The following is a 26,967-nucleotide window of genomic DNA, read 5'->3' as shown; positions in this document are numbered from 1 at the left end:
CTGAGAATCCTTGTGCACCAGAGAGTGCCTAACCCATGAGACATAGGACAGCATGTGGGTCCGGCAGGGTCTGAGTCTCCAGGGAGGCTGGCATTCTCACCAAGAGGGCACGGGTCGATAGGTGGAGGAGAAACCTGGACTGCAGGGTCATGTAGATGGGACACTTACCACTAAGCCATGTGGGAGCTCAGGAGAGGGCCTAGTGAGTAGTGGCTTAACTGGCTGGTGACACCCCGTTCCAGTGCTGCATGTGTGCACACAAGAGCTTCACTCTGTGTATCCTCTCCAAGGTACCTCACCTGGGTGGAGAGGAAGAAAGGCATACAAGATCCTAAGCTTATGGTCATGTGTGGACACAGAGGAGAGTCTCCATTATCACTGGTCCCAGTAGATGCACGCATGCAGGGTCTCCTCAGGACAGGGGTAAAATGCATAAGCCCAGCTCTCCGCCTGGTGGGTGTCTTGCCCTGATGATGTCAGCCATGGCAGATACAGCTCTTCCACCTACATTGCAGATCCACAGGCTTACGACTCCCCCCGGCCTTCTCTTAGATGGGCCCCTGGAATCCAGAACAGCCATTGACCCACAGGTGTTCCTTCCCAGCCTCCAAGCTCACAGGAGGCTCAGTGGGGACTCTCCTCCTAGTACATGGCCACCCACAGGCACTGTCAACAACACAGGTCCCTTCTACATTCTGGGATCCTGCTGCCTTACCCAGCAGTGGGATAATGGGAAGGGAAAGAGCTGCAACAAACAGAGCAGAGGCCACAAGCCTCACCTTCCCTCATGGTAAAGGAATGCGGGAATCCTACCAGCCCAGGGAGCTTCTTCCCAAATATACCTAGAAGCCCAGCACCAGCTGAGGGATTCACTCCACCACAGCTGGGCATGGGAGATTTCAATGTGTGCTGGAGACCTTGATCCTGGTCACCCTACAAGGAATACCTCTCCTCCAGGTCACATTATGCTGATACTCTCCTTAACCTGGATGGACTCCTTGTCCTCACCACATGGTGTTAGCCAGAAGTGTTACTCCTGGTGCCCCAGCCCTGAGTCCTTGTCTCCTGTCCAAGTAATAGCCATAGAAATAGTAAAATAGTGGCACATTAGACCTCATGACATTTTTAAGGCTGACCATATTTATAAGCATTTCATCCAGATATTTATGAATTTATCTCATTTATTTATTTATAGCTTTCATTTCAAAATCAATTTTTGCTTGAGAATTATTTTAACATATAACCAAATGTTCAGAGCTATGACATTTAGGTTTTAAGCTCAAAAGTCTGTATCTGCTATTACGTTGGGTAAAACCTACCCAGCGCTTAAAAAAATAAGTAATTATTAGGCATGGCCACTGTATTGGTCTGAAACACTGAAATTCTCCACAAACCCTTTTGAAAATATTCCTGGTGGGACTGAACACAGTACTTGCTTCTCATGAATAGAAAACAGTGCAAGCATTTTCTGGATACTGGGCCACCTCTGGCCTAAGTTAGAAGTGACACAGCTCTGCCTTAGTCTCTTGCTCATGGGGCAAACCCCTCAGGAGACCCCAACCAGTACATCACGAACTCTAACACCTTGATAACACTATGCAGAAGGGACATTCCATGGAGAGACTCTTAGAAATAGAAGGAGGGCCAGGCACGGTCGTTTACGCCTGTAATCCCAGCACTCTGGGAGGCCGAGGTGGGCAGATCATGAGATCAGGAGATCAAGACCATCCTGGCTAACACAGTGAAACCCCATCTCTACTAAAAGTAAAAAAAAATTAGCTAGGCGTGGTGGTGGGCGCCTGTAGCCCAGCTACTCAGGAGGCTGAGGCAGGAGAATGGTGTGAACCCAGGAGGCAGAACTTGCAGTGAATCAAGATTGCGCTACTGCACTCCAGCCTGGGAAACAGTGCAAGACTCCATTTCAAACAAAAAAAAAAAAAAAAAGAAAAGAGAAGAAAAAGAAATAGGAGATGACTGAAGATCTCAGCAGTCCAGCCCCCACTATTTGAATCATACTAGCCATGGCACCAGGGAGATGAGGAGACACCTGACAATGTCCCTACCCTGAGCCATCACTGGATTTCATCCTCCTGAGTGCCACTGAACCCAATCATTTGGCTGAGAGACTGTGGAAGACTGCAGAGACTGAGAGTTAGTAAATTATAATTATTGTTTATAAGCCACTAAGTTTTTAGATAATTTGGAAAAGCACTTTAGACTCCTAGAAAAACTGAGTTGTCTGCTGATTTTAGTAATTGCGGAGAGCTTTAAATGCCAATGTCATGAATGTTAATACGCTGGAAAAGTCAAACCATCAAGGCTCTTCTAAACATAAGAGATCTTTAATGTCCCCTTGCTATGGCTGGAGAATAATCTAACATGTTATCTGATGGAGATTTTTGAAAGCCTCTGTTCACAAATCTCTTGGTTTCATATGGGTCAAATCCTCTGGTCTGATTTAATTCTAGGCAACTGCACAACTCATCTTTCATTTTAGGCCCTGGCCTACACTCATCTTTTGATCACTGACTCTGTCTGTGTAAGTGTATGTATGTTTTGTGTGTTATCACATTTTATCCGAAGGGGCTAAATAATAGTGCTATAGCTGTTATGTAAACATAAAGCATTCCAGGAGGACAATATTGCTTATCAACTGAGCTTTAGAACAGATATGAAGCAGGGCACGGATGCTCACACCTGCACTTCCCAGCAGTTTGGCAGGCCAAGGTGGGCAGATCTCTTGACGTCAGGAGTTTGAGGCAAGCCTGGCCAACATGGCAAGATCCCATGTCCAATATCATAACGAAGCTAGCTGGGATTGGTTGCTCATGGATTTTATCCCAGCTTTTTGGGAGACTGATGCAGGAGAAATCCATTGAAACTCGTGATGGAGTTTGCAGTAAAGTAAGATGACACCACTGCATTCCAGTCTGGGCACCAAAGTGAGACTCTGTCTCAGAATAAAAATAAAATAAAATAATAAAATAGATAGGAGAGATCACTGAGGAGAAAAATGCATAAAACTGGGTGGGCACTGTGGCTCACGCCTGGAATCCCAGCATTTTGAGAGGCTGTTTGAGGACAGGAGTTTGAGACTAGTCTAAGGCAAACATTGTGAAACCTGGTCTCTACAAAAAATATACACACCAAAAAATAGCCAGAGATTCATGTCATATGCCTACAGTTGCAGCTACTTGGGAGGGTGTGACTGGAGAATTGCTTGAACCCAGGATGGGGAGGTTGCAGTGAGCCAAGATCATGCCACTGCACTCCATCCTGGGCAACAGAGAAGGATTCCTTCTAAAAAAAAAAAAAAAAAATCAAAGCGAGAAACAGAGATAGAGGAAAGAAAGAGAGGGAGAGAGAGAGAGAGAGAGAGAGAGAGAAAGAAAAAAAGAAAGAAAGAAAAGAAAGAAAGAAAGAAAGAAAGAAAGAAAGAAAGAAAGAAAGAAAGAAAGAAAGAAAGAAAGAAAGAAAGAAAGAAAGAAAGAAAGAAAAGAAGGAAGGAAAGGAAGGAAGGAAGGAAGGAAGGAAGGAAGGAAGGAAGGAAGGAAGGAAGGAAGGAAGGAAGGAAGGAAGGAAGGAAGGAAGGAAAGAAGGAGGGAAGGAAGGAGGGAAGGAAGGAGGGAAGGAAGGGAGAAAGAGAGAGACAGGGAGAAGGGAGGGACAGAAGGAAGGAGCGAGGGAGGGAGGGAAGACGGAGGAAAAGAAGGAAGGATGGAAGGAAACATGGAAAGAAGGAAGAAGGAAGGAAGCAAGGGAGGGAGGGAGAGAGGAAGGAAGGAGAGACTGAGAGGCATGAAACCAAAAAGAAATGAATAAAAATAAAACCTTGCCATTTTGCCCCTTGTCCACATGAATTTGGAACTAAGTGTAAAATAATATTTAAGTCTCTAGTGGACTAACTGAAACTTTAAAATAAGGTGGTATATATTGTGAAAATTACTCATGTAATCATGGTATTAACTAAGATTCTTGTAGTCTTCAACAACCAAATCTAATTGACATTTGCCATCAAATTGCATACTACTAGGGGCAGGGTAGTTTGTGTTATGCTGCCTAATCTACACTAGATTAAAAATGAAATCAAATCTGCAAGTATTTTACAGTTACTGTCGTCAGTAAAGATTGCTTCGTTTCTTGACTTGTGGAGGGTTTTATTTCCACAGTTTTGATGGCTCTGGCAGAAAGTCTTCCCGGTCCAAACTTACCCGTTATCATCACAGTATATACATGTTCAGACATTAAGTGGAAAGAGCATCCAATCCCACTGCTTTCCTGCATTGGTTCCCATGCACAAGCAAATGTGCTGTGTTAATGACTATCAAATATTCATATATTTGATCAAGGAAATTTGTGTTTCCAAACTGTAAAACAAAAATATTACTATCAGTTGTATTTTTATTTATTTACTTCGAGACAGGGTCTTGTTTTGTCACCAGGCTGAATCATACATCACTGTAGTCCCAGACTTTTGGGCTCAGAGGATCCTCAAACATCAGCCTCCCAAACTACTGAACTTACAGACCTGAGCCATTGTACCCAGGCTCAAGTTTAGAGATAAAGACTAACAAATATATTGTAAACCATATAAATAAACATAATTTCAGGAAGGAGTGGGTGCTTCCCTGCTGAGCCTTCAGAGGACACCAAAGGCCAGCTTGGCATTTCCAGTGCAGTTTTTTTGAGTGAACATGAAACATATGTGTGTGTGGTTTCCTCCCTCCCTCCCTCCCTCCCTTCCTCCCTTCCTCCCTTCCTTCCTTCCTTCCTTCCTTCCTTCCTTCCTTCCTTCCTTCCTTCCTTCCTTTTTATCTCTTTCCTTCTTTCTTTTTTTTTTCTTTCTTCCTCTCTCCCTCCCTCCCTCCCTCCCTCCCTCCCTCCCTCCCTCCCTCCCTCCCCCCTCCCTCCCTTCCTTCCTTCCTTCCTTCCTTCCTTCCTTCCTTCCTTCCTTCCTTCCTCTCTCTCTCTCTTTCTTTGTGTGTAAGCATACCTACATAACCAATTGAACAAATTAGGATCATCCACACAATGCAATATGAGACAGCTTTCTGTAGATCTGGTAGAATTCATTCTGAATCTATTGTTTCTTGGGCTTTTTTTTCTTTTTTTTCTTTTTTTTTTTTTTTTTGGCTGGTAGTTACTTATTACAAATGATTCCATTTCGGAAATTGAAATTGGACAGGCTGGAGCTGAGACTGGGTCCACTTAGATTCTGTTGTGGAACAGAGAATGGCATGCCTATAATTCTGGCTGTGATGGTTACTGGAAGGTCTCTGCACAGATGGGCTAGTTTTCTGCCTGCAGCAGGAGGACCTGGGACTGACATTCAGGTCCCTTGACACCTGCTGTTGAACAGATCATTTAGAGCCTGTTGTCTGCTAAGAAAGTTACATATTGCCCAGAAAGTTTCTCAAAGATTATATAATTCCCTGACTAAAGTGGAAGAGCCAGAGCTGAGAGTGGGTCTTCCCCATGGACAACAGAGGTTGGAGAGTCTAGATCCATTTTTCTGCTGGACAGAGCCTGGATAGACTACATTCATTGGCTGAGATAGGCACATTCCGAAGCAGGGTAGTTGTTTTCCAGCAGCAGTGGGAGTGTCTGGAGATGAGGCTGGGATTCTCTGTTTCTCTATTATGCCATATGCTCTAGAGATTCTAACACCCCAGTGACTTCCATTAGCTATATCAGAAGTGAACTGCCTTCCCGAGGTACCAAGGCTTATTAATCAGCTACTTGCCCACTGGGTCCAGGTAGGGCAAGAAACTTCATCCTTAACTACTAAATTGCCTCTGCTTTTCAGCCTGGGGATGGGTGGAGCACGTAGGGGTAGGATAGTCAAAAGTATGGCAGCTGGAATTGGGTGGGGTAACATGTCCCTTCTGTGGTTAATCACCAAGCTGCCTCTTGGTCATAGTACTGGAAGTTTTGCAAAGAAAAGCCAGGTTGGGATTTGGCAGTTGGCCAGTGATTTGAGCCTGGCAGACTCATCAACCATGGTTGTTGCTGCAGAATGATGCTGTTGCCTAGTTACTCTGATGGTGTAACTCTGCTGGCTGGAATGCAAAGCCATCAGTAAGATTACTGTTATGGTCACTGTGAGCCCCATCCATGTACTTCATTTCTAATTGACCCCAGTTGTCTGATACCTCCAATGTTTCCCCCAAGGGCAAGACTAAAGATAACACCTGTGAAAAATTGCAAAATGGAAAGGAAAAGGCTGAATGTACACCTTCAACTCTCTCCTCTCTGAAGAAACTGTGAGTCCAGGGAAATTTTTTTGTATGCAACACTGTGCTGGATTGGGTGGGAGAAAAAGGATCAAATTAAAACTGTTCATTAACCTATGTGTGTGGCTATGCTCAGATCTACAGTCAAAAATGTGTCATAGATTCAATCCCAAGTTATAGAATCATTCACTAAAGTGTTCTTATCTAAGGATAGTTGTGAGTTGAGTTTTCTGTTTTGTTTTGTTTTTTTGCAGAGAGGGTGGGAATTAGCAGAATCGCAGAATGCCTATTCTGTCACATCAGACCCTAGAAACAGGCAAGTTAAAAGACTGGTCTAGGATGAGCACAGTGGCTCATGCCTGCTCATGCCTGTAACTCCGACACTTTGGGAGGCCAAGGTGGGCATATCACGAGGTCAGGAAGTCGAGACCATTCTGGCTAACATGGTGAAACCCCACTCTACTAAACATAACAACAACAACAATAGCAAAAATTGGCCAGGCCTGGTGTCACGTGCTTGTAGTACCAGCTACTTGGAAGGTTGAGGCAGGAATACCTCTTTAACCCTATTGGTGGAGGTGGAAGTGAGTTGAGATCATGCCACATTACTCTCTCCTGGGTCTTAGGTGACAGAGTAAGACTCTATCTCAAAAAAAAAAAATTGGTCCTAAGGTTGGAGTTTAAAAGCCTGGGATTCTTCCATTGAGAAGCTGAAAGAGCAAGCCAAGGGTTGGATTTAAGGATGAGCTCATTGGACCATTGAAAACCACCTCTTTGTCCTCTATGAAACATAGGAAATAGTGAATGCTGACCTCCACTGCTTACTGATATAGGCCAGTTATCAGCCTGAGATACGTGTCTTAGTCTGTTTGTGTTCCTATGAAAGAATATGAGACTGGAAAATTTATAAAGAAAAGAGCTTTCATTGGCTCCCAGTTCTGCAGACTGTAAAAGATGTGTGGTGTCAGCATCTGCATCTGGTGAGAACCTCACAAGGCTTTCACTCATGACAGAAGGTAAAAGGAAAATGGGCATATCACATGTGGAGATAGCAAGAGAGAGAAAGGGAGAAGGTATCAGGCTGTTTTCAACAACGTATTTGGAAGTAATCTACACTGTGGGAACTAATACAGTGAAAAACTCACTTATTAACCATGGCGAGGGCACCAAGTCATTTATGTGGGATCCAGCCCCATGACACAAACAAACACCTCCCACCAGGTGCCATTTACAGTGTGGAGGACCACATTTCAAACTGAGGCTTGGAGGGACAAATGTCCAAACTATATCAACAGGCAAGTTTAAAAATCATGCAGAGTTATTGTAAAATAATCTTTTCTCCTCTTTAGAATCCTGGAACTACAAAATGCTGGGATTCATTAGCTTCCAGAGATTGGCAAGTTAATATTCAAACTCTTAGGCAGCAACTTGAGAAGTCAAGGCCATAGTTGGGTAGTTTGACCCGTGGGAAGGAAAATTTAGAAGCTCAGTATATTGCTAGAGTGAGTGATGATGAAGACTGATGAGAAATGTCTATGTGTCTGCTCTCAGAGGACCCTGACAGATTCAAAAGTCAGGAGAATTAGAAGCAAGATATCTGGGATGAAGCTATAAAAGTCAAGATATGGCTGGTGCGGTGGCTCATACCTGTAATCCTAGCAGTTTGGGAGGCTAAGAAGGGTGGATAACCGGAGGTCAGGAGTTCAAGACCAGCCTGATCAACATGGTGAAACCTTGTCTCTACAAAATAATACAAAAGTTAGCCTGGCATGGTGGCAGGTGCCTGTAATCCCAGCTGTGCAGGAGGCTGAGACAGGGGAATCCCTGAGCCCTGGGAGATAGAGGTCGCAGTGAGCCAAGGTTGTGCCATTGCACTCCAGCCTGTGCAATAGAGCAAGACTCCATCTCAAAAGAAAAAGGAAAAAGGAAAGTCAAGGTATTTAATATACAATCTAAGTTATTCGAGGTACAAAATGCGAGCTGATCTTTCCTGACTGCTTGAGATCCAGTAAGCCAGGAGGAAACAGTTTCGGAAGTGCTTGAATATCTATTTAAATCCATCTTTTATCTTGGAGGTCCTAGGAGAGTTATGAATGCCAGTCTGTGTTAGAATCCAGAGATAGGCAAGTTATGAATCATTTCATTGAGAAGCACCTGTAACAGTTGTGGCATTACATATGTGGTTTAATACTTCAGTCCTCTGAGAGAAGCTGTGAAATAATAGTTCCCTATTGATTCTAGGGCACTGTGTCAGACATAAACTCTAGAACAAGATCATGATTCAGTTTTTCTTACCTCTTTTTAAGTGAGTATTTTCATAATCCTATGTGCAAGAGTATTTCAACTAGTTTCTGAGTTTATCGCATAAGAAATTGATGTCAGTGTGACTTTTTATTTGTTGCATTGGTGGATGGAGGAACAGAATAGAGTCTCCTATTTTATCACCTTGTTGGAGATATTCTTTTTATTAATTTTTTACTTATTTAAAAAATTGTACATAACAGTTTTAGATACTTTTGGCATACATGCAATATTTTGATACAACCAATGTGTACTGGTAAGGAAGAGATCAAAGAGGGAATGGGGGGGTTAAATTATAGTTTCTTAGGAGGAATAAGATCTAGTGTTCTGTAGTACAGGATGACTACACTTAATAATGATTTATTGTATATCTCAAAAGAATTAATAAAGCACGGGTGTAATGTCAGTCATACCAAGAGATGATATTCCAGACTCAGTGTCTCGCAGGTATAATCACAACAGTTTGGGAGGCCAAGGAAGGAGGATCACTTAAGCCTGGAAGTTTGAGACCAGCCTGAACAATATATCCAAAGCATTGTCCCTACCACACACACACAAACACAAAAGTTGGGTACAGTGGTGTGTGTCTGTAATTCCAGCTACTTGGGAGGCTGAAATGGAAGGCTCACACATATGAACCCAGGAGTTCAAGGCTGCAGTGAACTACGATGGTGCCACTGCAGTCCAGGTTGGACAACAGAGTGAGACTCGGTCTCTGAAAAAGAAAAAATAAGTGATAAGTTCTTGAACTGAATGATACCCTATTTATTATTTATATATTTGTTGATTTATATAATTATTTTTGAGTTAGAGTCTTGCTGTGTCACCCAGGCTAAAGTGCATGGTGCAATATCAACTCACTGCAGCCTCAGGTTCCCAGGTTCAAATGATTCTCCTGCCTGAGCCTCCCATTTAACTGTAACATACTACGAGCAGGCACCACCACACCTGTCTAATTTTTGCATTTTTGGTAGACGTGGGTTTCATGGTGTTGGCCAGCCTGGTTTTCAACACTTGACCTAAAGTGATGTGCAAACCTTGGCCTCCCCTAGTGTTGGAATTGAAGACCTGAGCTATCACACCTGGACAGTAAGATACACAAGATTAGGGAGTTTTATCTTTCCACTTCATCCTCACAATCCTGTGTTACAGGTGAATGAAAACACAATTTCATAACATGAATAACTCACTTGAAAATCAAAGTTGGTAACTTCTCCTTTTACAATTATTTGCACCCTTACCCTATAAAAAGCGACGATCTTGTCAAAATTTTCTCAAGAAAATACTTCCTCCTTGTAGATTAGTCTCTTAATTGTAAGATTTATAGACTGTAAAACTTCTGGAACTTCATGTATTTCATTTCTTTAGGTTGTATAATCAGGAAAATTAATTGATTTAGTTATTTAGGTCCAAATCTTTTTATTTTTATCATTCAATGATTTATTAAACCTTTAAGCAATCCCATCTGTAACTTTATGCTGTTGTTTGTGTTTTATACACTTCACTTCCCAAAAGTGTGAGGTTTAAAGCATTTCCATTCATATCGTCAATTAAATCTGATAGGCTGAGAGCAGTGGCTCATGCCTGTAACCTTAGCACTTTCGGAGTCCAAGGAGAGGGATCAGGATTTTAAGAACAGCCTGGCAAACATGGTGAAATGCTGTCTGTACTAAAAATACAAAAAAAAAAAAAAAAAAGGAGCCAGCTGTGGTGCACATATCTCTAACACCAGTTACTCAGGATGCTGAGGCAGGAGAATAGCTTGGACCCAGAAGCCAATATGGAGTTGCAGTAAGCCAATATGGAGTCACTGTTCCCCAGTTTGGGCGACAAAGCTACACTCCATCTCAAAAAAAAAAAAAAAAAAAAAAAAAAAAAAAAAAAATTGATAAAATCCCAACCATTCTAAATTATTTCTATTTTTAAGAACTTATTACTAAATCATTACTTACGATAACCATTGTCACAACTTTCAAGAAAAAATTAACACGAGTACTGCCCAAGGCAAAACACTTACTTTCCACTATTTAAACTAGGAACATTTAATTTCATTATGCTATGCACTTGAGAAACTTAGCTGGTTCACTTTTTTGATTTAGGTAAAAAGAAAAATTTCATTACCATTATCCCCCTTCAGTCACAGAATGCTTCAATTAGAATGTTCCAGATGTCTTAAACTTTAGTATCAACCACATCTAATTATTTCCTTACACTATTCCTCTAAGAAATAAATGTTTTGGGCGGAGCAAGATGGCCGAATAGGAGCAGCTCCGGTCTCCAACTCCCAGCGCGAGCACCACAGAAGACCGGTGATTTCTGCATTTTCAACTGAGGTACTGGGTTCATCTCACTGGGGAGTGCCGGACGATCGGTGCTGGTCAGCTGCTGCAGCCCGACCAGCGAGAGCTGAAGCAGGGCGAGGCATTGCCTCACCTGGGAAGCGCAAGGGGGAAGGGAGTCCCTTTTCCTAGCCAGGGGAACTGAGACACACAACACCTGGAAAATCGGGTAACTCCCACCCCAATACTGCGCTTTAAGCAAACAGGCACACCAGGAGATCATATCCCACACCTGGCCAGGAGGGTCCCACACCCACGGAGCCTCCCTCATTGCTAGCACAGCAGTCTGTGATCTACCAGCAAGGCAGCAGAGAGGCTGGGGGAGGGGCGCCCGCCATTGCTGAGGCTTAAGTAGGTAAACAAAGCTGCTGGGAAGCTCGAACTGGGTGGAGCTCACAGCAGCTCAAGGAAACCTGCCTGTCTCTGTAGACTCCACCTCTGGGGACAGGGCACAGTAAACTGAACAAACTTAGCAGACACCTCTGCAGACGCAAACGACTCTGTCTGACAGCTTTGAAGAGAGCAGTGGATCTCCCAACACGGAGGTTGAGATCTGAGAAGGGACAGACTCCCTGCTCAAGTGGGTCCCTGACCCCTGAGTAGCCTAACTGGGAGACATCCCCCACTAGGGGCAGTCTGACACCCCACACCTCACAGGGAGGAGTACACCCCTGAGAGGAAGCTTCCAAAGCAAGAATCAGACAGGTACACTCGCTGTTCAGAAATATTCTATCTTCTGCAGCCTCTGCTGCTGATACCCAGGCAAACAGGGTCTGGAGTGGACCTCAAGCAATCTCCAACAGACCTACAGCTGAGGGTCCTGACTGTTAGAAGGAAAACTATCAAACAGGAAGGACACCTACACCAAAACCCCATCAGTACATCACCATCATCAAAGACCAGAGGCAGATAAAACCACAAAGATGGGGAAAAAGCAGGGCAGAAAAGCTGGAAATTCAAAAAATAAGAGCGCATCTCCCCCGGCAAAGGAGCGCAGCTCATCGCCAGCAACGGATCAAAGCTGGACGGAGAATGACTTTGACGAGATGAGAGAAGAAGGCTTCAGTCCATCAAATTTCTCAGAGCTAAAGGAGGAATTACGTACCCAGCGCAGAGAAACTAAAAATCTTGAAAAAAAAGTGGAAGAATTGATGACTAGAGTAATTAATGCAGAGAAGGTCCTAAACAAAATGAAAGAGATGAAAACCATGACACGAGAAATACGTGACAAATGCACAAGCTTCAGTAACCGACTCGATCAACTGGAAGAAAGAGTATCAGCGATTGAGGATCAAATGAATGAAATGAAGCGAGAAGAGAAACCAAAAGAAAAACGAAGAAAAAGAAATGAACAAAGCCTGCAAGAAGTATGGGATTATGTAAAAAGACCAAATCTACGTCTGATTGGGGTGCCTGAAAGTGAGGGGGAAAATGGAACCAAGTTGGAAAACACTCTTCAGGATATCATCCAGGAGAACTTCCCCAACCTAGTAGGGCAGGCCAACATTCAAATCCAGGAAATACAGAGAACGCCACAAAGATACTCCTCGAGAAGGGCAACTCCAAGACACATAATTGCCAGATTCACCAAAGTTGAAATGAAGGAAAAAATCTTAAGGGCAGCCAGAGAGAAAGGTCGGGTTACCCACAAAGGGAAGCCCATCAGACTAACAGCAGATCTCTCAGCAGAAACTCTACAAGCCAGAAGAGAGTGGGGGCCAATATTCAACGTTCTTAAAGAAAAGAATTTTAAACCCAGAATTTCATATCCAGCCAAACTAAGTTTCATAAGTGAAGGAGAAATAAAATCCTTTACAGATAAGCAAATGCTTAGAGATTTTGTCACCACTAGGCCTGCCTTACAAGAGATCCTGAAGGAAGCACTAAACATGGAAAGGAACAACCAGTACCAGCCATTGCAAAAACATGCCAAAATGTAAAGACCATCGAGGCTAGGAAGAAACTGCATCAACTAACGAGCAAAATAACCAGTGAATATCATAATGGCAGGATCAAGTTCACACATAACAATCTTAACCTTAAATGTAAATGGACTAAATGCTCCAATTAAAAGACACAGACTGGCAAACTGGATAAAGAGTCAAGACCCATCAGTCTGCTGTATTCAGGAGACCCATCTCACACGCAGAGACATACATAGGCTCAAAATAAAGGGATGGAGGAAGATTTACCAAGCAAATGGAGAACAAAAAAAAGCAGGGGTTGCAATACTAGTCTCTGATAAAACAGACTTTAAACCATCAAAGATCAAAAGAGACAAAGAAGGCCATTACATAATGGTAAAGGGATCAATTCAACAGGAAGAGCTAACTATCCTAAATATATATGCACCCAATACAGGAGCACCCAGATTCATAAAGCAAGTCCTTAGAGACTTACAAAGAGACTTAGACTCCCATACAATAATAATGGGAGACTTCAACACTCCACTGTCAACATTAGACAGATCAACGAGACAGAAGGTTAACAAGGATATCCAGGAATTGAACTCATCTCTGCAGCAAGCAGACCTAATAGACATCTATAGAACTCTCCACCCCAAATCAACAGAATATACATTCTTCTCAGCACCACATCATACTTACTCCAAAATTGACCACGTAATTGGAAGTAAAGCACTCCTCAGCAAATGTACAAGAACAGAAATTATAACAAACTGTGTCTCAGACCACAGTGCAATCAAACTAGAACTCAGGACTAAGAAACTCAATCAAAACCGCTCAACTACATGGAAACTGAACAACCTGCTCCTGAATGACTACTGGGTACATCACGAAATGAAGGCAGAAATAAAGATGTTCTTTGAAACCAATGAGAACAAAGATACAACATACCAGAATCTCTGGGACACATTTAAAGCAGTGTGTAGAGGGAAATTTATAGCACTAACTGCCCACAAGAGAAAGCAGGAAAGATCTAAAATTGACACTCTAACATCGCAATTAAAAGAACTAGAGAAGCAAGAGCAAACACATTCGAAAGCTAGCAGAAGGCAAGAAATAACTAAGATCAGAGCAGAACTGAAGGAGATAGAGACACAAAAAACCCTCCAAAAAATCAATGAATCCAGGAGTTGGTTTTTTGAAAAGATCAATAAAATTGACAGACCACTAGCCAGACTAATAAAGAAGAAAAGAGAGAAGAATCAAATCGACGCAATTAAAAATGATAAAGGGGATATCACCACCGACCCCACAGAAATACAAAGTACCATCAGAGAATACTATAAACACCCCTACGCAAATCAACTGGAAAATCTAGAAGCAATGGATAATTTCCTGGACACTTACACTCTTCCAAGACTAAACCAGGAAGAAGTTGAATCCCTGAATAGACCAATAGCAGGCTCTGAAATTGAGGCAACAATTAATAGCCTACCAACCAAAAAAAGTCCAGGACCAGATGGATTCACAGCTGAATTCTACCAGAGGTACAAGGAGGAGTTGGTACCATTCCTTCTGAAACTATTCCAATCAATAGAAAAAGAGGGAATCCTCCCTAACTCATTTTATGAGGCCAACATCATCTTGATACCAAAGCCTGGCAGAGACACAACAAAAAAAGAGAATTTTAGACCAATATCCCTGATGAACATCGATGCAAAAATCCTCAATAAAATACTGGCAAACCGGATTCAGCAACACATCAAAAAGCTTATCCACCATGATCAAGTGGGCTTCATCCCTGGGATGCAAGGCTGGTTCAACATTCACAAATCAATAAACATAATCCAGCATATAAACAGAACCAAAGACAAGAACCACATGATTATCTCAATAGATGCAGAAAAGGCTTTTGACAAAATTCAACAGCCCTTCATGCTAAAAACGCTCAATAAATTCGGTATTGATGGAACGTACCTCAAAATCATAAGAGCTATTTATGACAAACCCACAGCCAATATCATACTGAATGGGCAAAAACTGGAAAAATTCCCTTTGAAAACTGGCACAAGACAGGGATGCCCTCTCTCACCACTCCTATTCAACATAGTGTTGGAAGTTCTGGCTAGGGCAATCAGGCAAGAGAAAGAAATCAAGGGTATTCAGTTAGGAAAAGAAGAAGTCAAATTGTCCCTGTTTGCAGATGACATGATTGTATATTTAGAAAACCCCATTGTCTCAGCCCAAAATCTCCTTAAGCTGATAAACAACTTCAGCAAAGTCTCAGGATACAAAATTAATGTGCAAAAATCACAAGCATTCTTATACACCAGTAACAGACAAACAGACAGCCAAATCAGGAATGAACTTCCATTCACAATTGCTTCAAAGAGAATCAAATACCTAGGAATCCAACTTACAAGGGATGTAAAGGACCTCTTCAAGGAGAACTACAAACCACTGCTCAGTGAAATCAAAGAGGACACAAACAAATGGAAGAACATACCATGCTCATGGATAGGAAGAATCAATATCGTGAAAATGGCCATACTGCCCAAGGTAATTTATAGATTCAATGCCATCCCCATCAAGCTACCAATGAATTTCTTCACAGAATTGGAAAAAACTACTTTAAAGTTCATATGGAACCAAAAAAGAGCCCGCATCTCCAAGACAATCCTAAGTCAAAAGAACAAAGCTGGAGGCATCACGCTACCTGACTTCAAACTATACTACAAGGCTACAGTAACCAAAACAGCATGGTACTGGTACCAAAACAGAGATATAGACCAATGGAACAGAACAGAGTCCTCAGAAATAATACCACACATCTACAGCCATCTGATCTTTGACAAACCTGAGAGAAACAAGAAATGGGGAAAGGATTCCCTATTTAATAAATGGTGCTGGGAAAATTGGCTAGCCATAAGTAGAAAGCTGAAACTGGATCCTTTCCTTACTCCTTATACGAAAATTAATTCAAGATGGATTAGACACTTAAATGTTAGACCTAATACTATAAAAACCCTAGAGGAAAACCTAGGTAGTACCATTCAGGACATAGGCATGGGCAAAGACTTCATGTCTAAAACACCAAAAGCAACGGCAGCAAAAGCCAAAATTGACAAATGGGATCTCATTAAACTAAAGAGCTTCTGCACAGCAAAAGAAACTACCATCAGAGTGAACAGGCAACCTACAGAATGGGAGAAAATTTTTGCAATCTACTCATCTGACAAAGGGCTAATATCCAGAACCTACAAAAAACTCAAACAAATTTACAAGAAAAATACAAACAACCCCATCAAAAAGTGGGCAAAGGATATGAACAGACATTTCTCAAAAGAAGACATTCATACAGCCAACAGACACATGAAAAAATGCTCATCATCACTGGCCATCAGAGAAATGCAAATCAAAACCACAATGAGATACCATCTCACACCAGTTAGAATGGCAATCATTAAAAAGTCAGGAAACAACAGGTGCTGGAGAGGATGTGGAGAAATAGGAACACTTTTACACTGTTGGTGGGACTGTAAACTAGTTCAACCATTATGGAAAACAGTATGGCGATTCCTCAAGGATCTAGAACTAGATGTACCATATGACCCAGCCATCCCATTATTGGGTATATACCCAAAGGATTATAAATTATGCTGCTATAAAGACACATGCACACATATGTTTATTGCAGCACTATTCACAATAGCAAAGACTTGGAATCAACCCAAATGTCCATCAGTGACAGATTGGATTAAGAAAATGTGGCACATATACACCATGGAATACTATGCAGCCATAAAAAAGGATGAGTTTGTGTCCTTTGTAGGGACATGGATGCAGCTGGAATCCATCATTCTTAGCAAACTATCACAAGAACAGAAAACCAAACACCGCATGTTCTCACTCATAGGTGGGAACTGAACAATGAGATCACTCGGACTCAGGAAGGGGAACATCACACACCGAGGCCTATCATGGGGAGGGGGGAGGGGGGAGGGGGGAGGGATTGCATTGGGAGTTATACCTGATGTAAATGACGCGTTGATGGGTGCAGCACAGCAACATGGCACAAGTATACATATGTAACAAACCTGCATGTTATGCACATGTACCCTACAACTTAAAGTATAATAATAATAAATAAATTAAAAAAAAAAAAAAAAAAGAAATAAATGTTTTATGGTGAGGAGACAGTTTTGTAGTCTTTCTGAAGACTTCTCAAACATTTTAAGCTTGTAAGTTTTTAAAGAGAAACAGCATAATTAGAAAACTTGTGCAGCTTGCAAGGGAGATATAACATATGTCTAATTTTGTATCTATTTATGTTGAAAGAAACAAAGGAAAATGTCCAACAAACAACACAATTTACTATCCTACTGAATTTGCTTTTAAGCTTATGCTGCTAAGCAATAACATCAGGCATTTTGCATTACATGTAAAATTTTATTCTGAAAATTTTAATGTAAATACAACATCTAAACAGATAATTTTCAAATAGCATTAACAAGTATGAAATGACTTTGAAAAAAAATCATTTTCCTTTGACTACCTCAAAACCTTAATAGAGGCAGTTAGTATCTACCTCTCTCCGCAAAACCAACATGTTTCTTTTAGTAAGACGCAGGTAACAATGCAGAAACAACATGTCAATTTTAGATTTGCAAACAAAGTTTGATATGCAATAATTATTATTTTGAATACTTGCTTTAATATCTGCTTCAGTCTCCTTTCTCAGATCAACTTTCCCCACCATCCCTGTAGATGCCACATAACTTTAACTACCATATGCTTGAAGAGGAACAGGGTGTCACCCTATCCAGAGAAGGTAGATTCCTTTTAAGGTCTTTTCTGCCACAGGAATAAAAATGACCACAGCTCCTTATGTAACTCTCTCAACTTCTACCATATCTATCTTGTGTATTGTTATAATCATGGTGGCTGCTTCTACCATAAGACATCTGAGATCCTCATGCAAGTGGTGTACCATCAGAGGTCTCTGCAGGGTTGATAAAATAATATGTTGGACTACATTTAAACATTTTTACTGCTATCACTAAAGCATGAATATGTTAAAATGCTATTTGTAAATATCTGCTTTCCTCTACCTTTGTTGACAGGATATTAATTAATCCTGTAATAGTCAGAAGGTTTTATTTGTAAGAAGTGTATAAGAGTAGTATTTTGAGGCTTAACAAGTTTAATTCTAAAGTACATGTTGAATGACATTTTCTGAACATGAACTGAAGTTCTCACCTTCATAGAATTCATATGTTTTATACTGTTAAGAATACTCAATATTTAAACATGTTATATTTGTCCTTTATAATGTTCTGTTCTATTAAATACTATTCTATAATTTACAAATCCATCTTGGACCCTCACCATATCCCTGAAATGCATCTCTGTAAGAACTTCCACTTGGACCTTCAGAATGATCTCTACCATGGGTCTCACCACAGCCAACACGATCACTATGTGGAAAAAAAATAAAAAGTTTTCTTAATGTCAGAATGAACAATTTAAGAAATCTATTAGATAAATCCAGATAACATTTTAGTACTTACACCCTCTAGAGGAATGTTCATCCCAACTAGAATAACAGAAAGCAGGAAATAGCAATCGTTTGAGGAGATGTGTATAAATTGGAACCCTGATACAATGTTAGTTGGAATGAATAATTTAAGAAATCAGTTTGACAAATCCATAAAAAGTTATACTACCTATATCCTCTAGTGGAATGTTCATCCCAATTAGAATTACCGTAATCACAGTATGCATAGTCTCTAGATGGTGGAGCATAATCCCTGGTTTCTCAGGAACTTGTATGATTTCTGTGGGCATAAGTTTAAGCAAGAAATTTTATCTTTTCAACTTCTAGTATCCAAAACATAAGTAAATTACAACTTAAACACAATTAAAAGGCCACACATCTACATAGATACTTCTCCAAATAAAATAGGCAAATACCCAAAAAGCACATTGAAAAGATATTCATTATCAGTGATTCAGAAAATGCATTTGTAATCCAAAATGAGATACCATTTTTCACACACACTCTGGAATGGCAATAAATTTTAAAAAGCAGGAAATAGCAAGTGTTTGACAGGCTGCAGATTCTTCATACATATGTGTGAAGCAGTGGTTCTTAGACCTTTTTAGAGTTACAGACTCTTCAGAAATTAAAGTTCTACATTTCTTAAATTGAAAATGCTTTGTGGCAGGCCAAGGTACAAACTCTCTATCAAAATTAAGAGGTAATAGATTTGCATAGATGTTAGCACATGTATACACACACACACACACACACACACAAAACAAATATTGCAAAATCAATCTTAAGTACTGAGTTACTTTTTACTGTTGGAAAGTTTTAAATATTCTATCATATTTTGATAATACAACTGATATGAAGTTCTGGGCCCCAAAGTAGAAAACTCTAAACTATAGTGGATATAAATCTGTTCTACGGAAGACCTATTGTGTACAGGCAATCAGCATTCATAAACTCAATTCAGTTTGAAATTTGTGTTTTTTCAAGGCAAACTTATTACAATTTTAAAACTATTTTTAGATATTCATTCAATCATTCTTAAAATACACCTTTAGTACTTAGAAATAATTTTGTTTATCAGTAAATTTTCTGTTCATAAAGGAAATAAATAAAATTAAGAAACTTTGATGTCTTCAGACTTATTTTCTTTCAGTCCTGTGGTTCTATCTTTATATTTTAAAACATTACCCAAGTGTCCTTCATATGAGGGAAGCCACCCTCTTGTTCGTCCACTACTTCCTCTTGCAGATCTCAGACTTCGTAAAGGGCTTCTGTTCCTTGAAGACGGTGGTGGACTCTGTCTACCACCACTTTGAAAAGACGGTTTCTTGACTTGTTCTATTTTTATTGTTTTTCCATCTAAAGACTAAAAGTATTAAGTATCAATAACATTAAGTATTAAGTATTAAGTATCAATAACATTGGCACATTTAACCCAAGCACATTTTACAAATATTTGTACATCACCTATAGTTCATAGTTAATTAGGTGATAGGAAGATGTAAAAAACATTTTTGAAATCCCATGCCTTTAAAGATGTTTTACTTGAGCAAAGACTAAACACTTCAGGAAGGAACTTAGGAAGATATTTGGAGGAAAATAATTCCAGGCAGAGAAAATAACTATTGAAATAATTCTGATACTAGAATTAAGCAAGCAGTCATACTCCCATCATGTATGATGCAAGATGAACAAAGGAAAAAGGTTAAGTGAGATCAAAGACAAATTGTTTTGTTTTTATTCTGAGTATAATTCTGGCTACTGGGGGAACAAACTGTAAGCTGCAAGTGAGTATCAGAATCAAGCAGAGAGACCAAACAAATGATGATGCTTCAACAAACGTAATGGCAGAGGAGATGATACATGCAGTCATTTCATGTGACTGTATAAGTTGTGCTTTTCTTAAAGTTACTTGGTTGAGGGTATAAGTAATATTCAGATAATGATGTTGAGTATGTAGGTGATTTTTTTATCCTTTAGAACTTGCCTCTAAACTCCCTCTAGTATTTTATTTCACTCTTAACCAGAGTCACAATTATTTATGCCTAAATGTTATATGGAACACATGAAGTATGTACCATGTAATATTTATTACTGTCCATCAAGTAATATGGAATTTACATGTGATAGAAAGTATAATTTATACTTTTCAGTTAATATCTTATAATTTAATATATGTATAAACTATATAAGCTATATAACTAATTTTTAAATGTAAGTATTCCTAAATAAACAATATATTTGTATATTTTATAATTTATATATATGTATTGCATATAGATGAAATTTATGCATTATATATATTTGAATACAGGTATAGTATATGTCTATATGTACTTCATTTTCATATACTTTAATCTCTGGGGTACATGTGCAGAACGTGCAATTTTGTTACAAAAGTATACAATGTGTTAGTTTGTTGAGAATGTGTTAGTTTGTTGATACTATGTGTTAGTTTGTTGAGAATGATGCTTTCCAGATTCACCCATGTCCCTGCAAAGGACATGAACTCATACTTTTTTATGTCTGCTTATAATTCCATGGTGTATATGTGTCACATTGTCTTTATCCAGTTTATCATTGATGGACATTTGGGTTGGTTTCAAGTCTTTGATATTGTGAACAATGCCTCAATAAACATAAGTGTGCATGTGTCTTTATAGTAGCATGATTTATAATCCTTTAGATACATAACCTGTAATGAAATTGCTGGGTCAAATGGTATTTCTAGTTTTAGATTCTTAAGGAATCACCAGACTGTACTCCACAATGGTTGAACTAATTTACACTCCCACCAACAGTATAAAAGCATTCTTTTTCTCTATGTCCTCTCCAGCATCTGATGTTGCCTGATTTTTTAATGATCGCCATTCTAACTGGCATGAGATGGTATCTCACTGTGATTTTAATTTGCATTTCTATAATGACCAGTGATGATGAGCTCTTTTTCCTGTGTTTATTAGCTGCATGAATGTCTTGTTTTGAGAAGTGTCTGTTCATATCCTTCTCTCACTTTTTGATGGGTTGGCTTATTTTTTTTTTCTTGTAAATTTGTTTAAGTTCTTTGTAGATTGTGGATATTGGGCCTTTGTCAGATAGATTGATTGCAAAAATGTTCTCCCATTCTGTAGGTTGCCTGTTCACTCTAATGATCATTTATTTTGCTGTTAGAAGCTCTTTAGTTTGCTTAGATTCCATTTGTCAATTTTTGCTTTTGTTGCCATTGCTTTTGATGTTTTAGACATGAGGTGTTTGCTTATGCCTATGTCCTAAATGGTATTGTCTAAGTTTTCTTCTAGGGTTTTTATGGTTTTAGGTCTTATGTTTAAGTCTTTAATTCATCTTGAGTTAATTTTTGTATAAGTAAGGAAGGGGTCCAATTTCAGTTTTATGCATATAGCTAGCCAGTTTTCCCAATACTATTTATTAAATAGGGAATCATTTCCCCATTGCTTGTTTTTTTTCAGGTTTGTCAAAGATCAGATGGTTGTAGAGGTGCGGTGTTATTTCTGAGGCCTCTATTCTGTTTCATTGTTCTATATATCTGTTTTGATACCAGTACCATGCCGTTTTGGTTACCGTAGCCTTGTATTATAGTTTGAAATCAGGTAGCAAGATGCCTCCAGCTTTGTTCTTTTTGCTTAGGATTGTCTTGGCTATGCAGGGTCTTTTTTGGTTCCATATGAAATTTAAAACAGTTTTTAACAATTTTGCAAAGAAATTGAACAGTAGCTTGATGGGGATAGCATTGAACCTATAAATTACTTTGGGCACTATGGCCATTTTCACTATATTGATTGTTCCTATAATGAGCATGGAATGTTTTCCCCTTTATTTGTGTCCTCTCTTATTTCCTTGAGCAGTGGTTTGTAGTTCTCCTTGAAGAGGTCCTTCACATCCCTTGCAAGTTGAATTCCTATGTATTTTATTCTCTTTGTAGCAACTGTGTATGTGAGTTCACTCATGATTTAGCTCTCTGTTTGCTGTTGGTGTATAGGAATGCTTGTGATTTTTGCACATCAATTTTGTATCGTGAGACTTTCCTGAAGTTTCTTATCAGTGTAAGGAGATTTTGAGCTGAGACAGTGGGATTTTGTAAATATACAATCTTGTAATCTGCAAAAAGAGGCAATTTGACCTCCTCTTTTCCTGTTTGATACCCTTTATTTCTTTCTCTTGCCTGATTGCCCTAGTCATAAGTTCTAATACTATGGTGAATAGGGGTGGAGAAAGAGAGGGCATCCTTGTCCTGTGCAGGTTTTCAAAGGAGAAGCTTCCAGGTTCTGCTATTCAGTATGATATTGGCTGTGGGTGTGTCATAAGTAACTTTTATTATTTTGAAATACATTCCATCAATATGTAGTTTATTGAGAGTTTTTGTCATGATGGGGTGTTGAATTCTGTCGAAGGGCTTTTCTGGATCTATTGAGATAATCACATGTGTTTTGTCATGGGTTCTGTTTATCGTGATGGATTATATTTATTGATTTGCATATGTCAAATAAGCCTGGCATCCCAGGTATGAAACCGACATGATTGTGGTGGATACATTTTTTGATGTGCTGCTGGATTTGGTTAGCCAGTATTTCACTGAGGATTTTTGCATCCATGTTCATCACTGATCTTGGCTTGAATTTTTCTTTTTTTCTTTTTCTTTTCTTTTCCTTCTTCTTTTTTTTTTTTTTTTTTTTTTTTTTTGGTTGGTAGGCTATTAATTACTGTGTCAATTTCAGAAGTTGTCATTGTTCTATTTAGGGATATGACTTGGGAGGATGTGTGCATCCAGGAATTTATCCATTTCTTCTAGATTTTCTAGTTTATTTGTGTAGAGGTATTTATAGTTTTCTCTGATGTTAGTTTGTATTTCTGTGGGATTAGTGGTGGTATCCCCTTTATTATTTTTTGTTGTGTCTATTCGATTCTTCTCTCTTTTCTTCCTTATTAGTCTGGCTAGTGGTTTATCTATTTTGTCAATCTTTTCAAAAAAACCAGCTCCTGGATTTATTGACTTTTTGAAGGGTTTTTGTGTCTCTATCATCTTCTGTTGTGCTCTGATCTTAGTTATTTCTTGTCTTCTGTTAGCTTTTGAATTTGTTTGCTTTTGCTTTTCTTGTTCTCTAGTTCTTTTAGTTTTGATGTTAGCGTGTTGATTTTAGCTCCTTCTTACCTTCTGTTGTGGACATTAGGTGCTATAAATTTCCCTCTACACATCGCTTTAAATGTTTCCCAGAGATTCTGGTATGTTGTGTCTTTGTTCTCGCTGGTCTCAAAGAACATCTTTATTTCTGCCTTAATTTCGTTATTTACCCAGGAGTCATTCAGGAGCAAGTTGTTCAGTTTCCATGTAGTTGTTCAGTTTTGAGTGAGTTTTTAAATCCTGAGTTCTAATTTGATTGTACTGTAGCCTGAGAGACTGTTTTTTATGATTTCTGTTATCTTGTATTTGCTGAGGAGTGTTGTACTTCCAGTTATGTAGTCAGTTTCAGAATAAGTGCTTTTACTCTGAGCATAATTCTCACTATGGGGAAAACAAAATGTAAGCTACAAATGGGTAACAGAATCAAGCAGAGAGACTAAACAAATGATAATGGCTTCAACAAACCTAATGGCAGAGGAGATGATACAAACAGTCATTTCATATGACTGTATAATTTGTGCTTTGCCTAAAAGTTCTTGACTCAGGGCATAAATAATAATTCAGATAATCATGTTGATTATGTAGGTGATTTTTTATTGTTTAGAATTTTCCTCTAATTTCCCTCTAGTATTTGATTTTACCCTTTTAACCAGAGTTAGAATTATTTATGCCTAAGTGTTATATGGAAATGTTGAAGTATGTACCATGTAATATTTATTACTGTCCATTAAGTAATATGAAATTTATATGTCATAGAAAAGTATAATTTATACTTATAATTTGATATCTTATAATTTAAGTATTCATAAAATATAAAATATATGTATCTGTGTATTTTATGATTAATATATATGTATTGCATATATATGTAACTTATGTATTATATTATATTATATTTTAATAGATGTATGCTTTATATCTACATGTATTTCTAATATATATGATTATCTTTGTTTCCACCCATTCAGGTATAGCAAGGTAGTCCTGTTCTTTGCCTCTTTGGCAGTCACTGGGGATTTGTAGGCCTGCTCAGCAATACCTCAGAGGCCTGTTATGACCCTATTCTTGTCATCAGGACAGCTTCATACGTATCTCAGATGAGATGGCTTACTTATATCAAGGCATCCCGGAAACCACTGGGTCCTATTTTTTCTCTACTCTGCAGTTTTCCTCCTGGAGTAGAAGATAGTCCACAAAACACACTTAGCTCTAACACAGTTTCTGCCACTTTGGTCTTCCATGGATTTTCAGTACTAACATGGAGAAGAAGATTAAGCACTTCCCCAGTGAACAAAAAGCACTGGAATCCTCATTCAATGTTTTTTAGTTCAAATAATAGAGACCTTTTTTATGCCAATAGGCTATTACACTTTCAAAGTGCTCACCTCTCTTCAGCTAGCAAATTCCCAATGGTACAATCCAGGATTTCTCCTGTTGCCAAACCATGGGATCATCCTGATACATCTGAACGCTGGGGTACCCCAGAAATTGACACTTCTCTATGTTTCTTTTTTTTTCTGGACCCCAGAACTCCCAAACAGCTATTATACCTATACCCCGGAATCATCCACAGAAAAATGAAATGAGTTATAAATATCAAACTGTGACTGATTCAGTAAGATCCTGGATTAATACATTAGCTAGTATAATAAGGCTTCATACTCTACCATTAGTTAATGCTGGTGGATCCTGGTTTCTCTTTTCAAATGGCATAGGTGGATCTCAAGTTCCTTCTAAGACAGATACTGGTCAATCTCAAGTTCAGTCTACTAATGTTCCATCTCATAGACAACTTGTAGCTAGACATTGACTAGAAATTATTCCGGAAATTGAAACTTGGAAACAATTTGTGTCTTATAAAACAGGGACAGTGATGCAGATTCAGTGAAGTGTATATTAGAAACCAAATGTATTCTGTAGCTCCTAGAGTTAACTCTGGTGTTAAACCAGTAGCTTACAACTAGATTTCACCCATACCTTTCATAATTAATAAAATTGAACTATGGGCTCATTCACCTTCGTGAAGAATGATCTCACTATCCTATTGTAACACATATCTTTGAATCATGGTGTCAGCCAGTTCTGAATGTATTTGGATCCCAAGAAACTATAGAAAGGACAGATAAATACTGGACTCTCACTGAACCCAAGTCAACTTAGTTCTGGATTTCTTCTATACTGCATACTCCACATTCATGTGCTAAGTCAAAAGGTGACAATATTAGGTCTTGGACACAACATAAAACCAGTATGATCAGGCCCTCAAATCAAATGGACGATTTAGTACATTGAATAAACATGAGGCTATTACACTCAAACCGCTGATGCAGACATGGATCTTAATACATCCTATTATGAACATAATTAAGCCCTTAATTCACTCTAACATTGACATGATCAGACCTTGGAATCAGCTTGAAACAGCCATAGTCTAAACCTAGACCCAGCCAGAAATGCAATCAGGAAAACTCTTGAGTCGCCTGAAAGCTGATGCAATAAAACCATGGCTACAAACTGAAACTGAAAGAATGAGACCCTGGATTCAATTTAAATATTAAATTTAAAATATTGAGGCCCAGAACCCAGACTGAAGAATGGAAAGAAAAACACTGGCCCCAACCAGAAACAGATCTAGTTAAGTGCTGGGCTGAAACTGGAATGGGAACAGTGGTACCTGAGCCCCAATCTGAAGGTGATAGATGCAGACCCTGGAATCACACTGAAGCTGGTATCATCAAACTTTTGTTTCAAGTCTCAAGCAGAGACACTCACACAGTGGAGAGAACCAGTAACTCTGACAGATCACCACTGAATACAGTCTGAAACTGAAATCGTGAGGTTTTGGAACCAACCTGTGCCAGATAAGTCGAGAGACTGCATACGTCATGAAGCTTATGCATTTAGACACTGGAGTGAGGTTGAAAGCGATAAAGTTAGATCATGGACCCAAGCTGAAGATGACACTCTGAGACCCTGGATTCAGAAAGACAATGGTGTAATAAACCCCTGGGTACAAAATGAAACTACTATATTAACAGCATGGATGCAGGGAGAGTCTCAGTAATTAAATTCCTGGACACAATCTGAGACTCACACAGTCCCACTGTGGAGCCAGACTGAAACTCCAACAGTAAACTATTGGACCAAGATGTTAGCAGATATAGTCACCACCTCGACAAAGTCTGAATTTCAAGGATTAACATCCTGGAGACAGTCTGAAACTGATCCAGTCATGCTGTGGACTATTGCCAAATTTCCAGCAGTGAATCTCTGGACACATTCTGTATCTGATAAAGTCACACGTTGGAATCAAGGTGAAGAAATCCTTGAACAAAATTTCAGCCTGAATATCTAAAAGAAAACACCTGGTTCCCAGCTGAATTTAATGCAGTCTCATCAAATAAGCCATGAACCATGGCTTATTTGCCAGCAGTAAATTACTGGATATAGTTTGATACTAAAACAGTAACACTGTGAACCCAGGTAGAGTCCCCAG

General features: G+C 39.3%; 2 pseudogenes; both read left to right on the top strand.

Moving 5' to 3' along the window:
• Nucleotides 1-482: 482 nt before the first annotated feature.
• LOC139360935 (uncharacterized) lies at nt 483-26,029 on the top strand (annotated as a pseudogene).
• A 100-nt stretch (nt 26,030-26,129) lies between these two features.
• Nucleotides 26,130-26,826, top strand: LOC139360934 (uncharacterized; annotated as a pseudogene).
• Nucleotides 26,827-26,967: the final 141 nt, after the last annotated feature.

The sequence above is a fragment of the Macaca nemestrina genome, chromosome Y, assembly GCF_043159975.1.
Source record: "Macaca nemestrina isolate mMacNem1 chromosome Y, mMacNem.hap1, whole genome shotgun sequence".
Taxonomy (NCBI): Eukaryota; Metazoa; Chordata; class Mammalia; order Primates; family Cercopithecidae; genus Macaca; species Macaca nemestrina.
The sequence above is the reverse complement of the archived record's forward strand: the minus strand, read 5'-3'. Positions and strand labels throughout refer to the sequence as shown.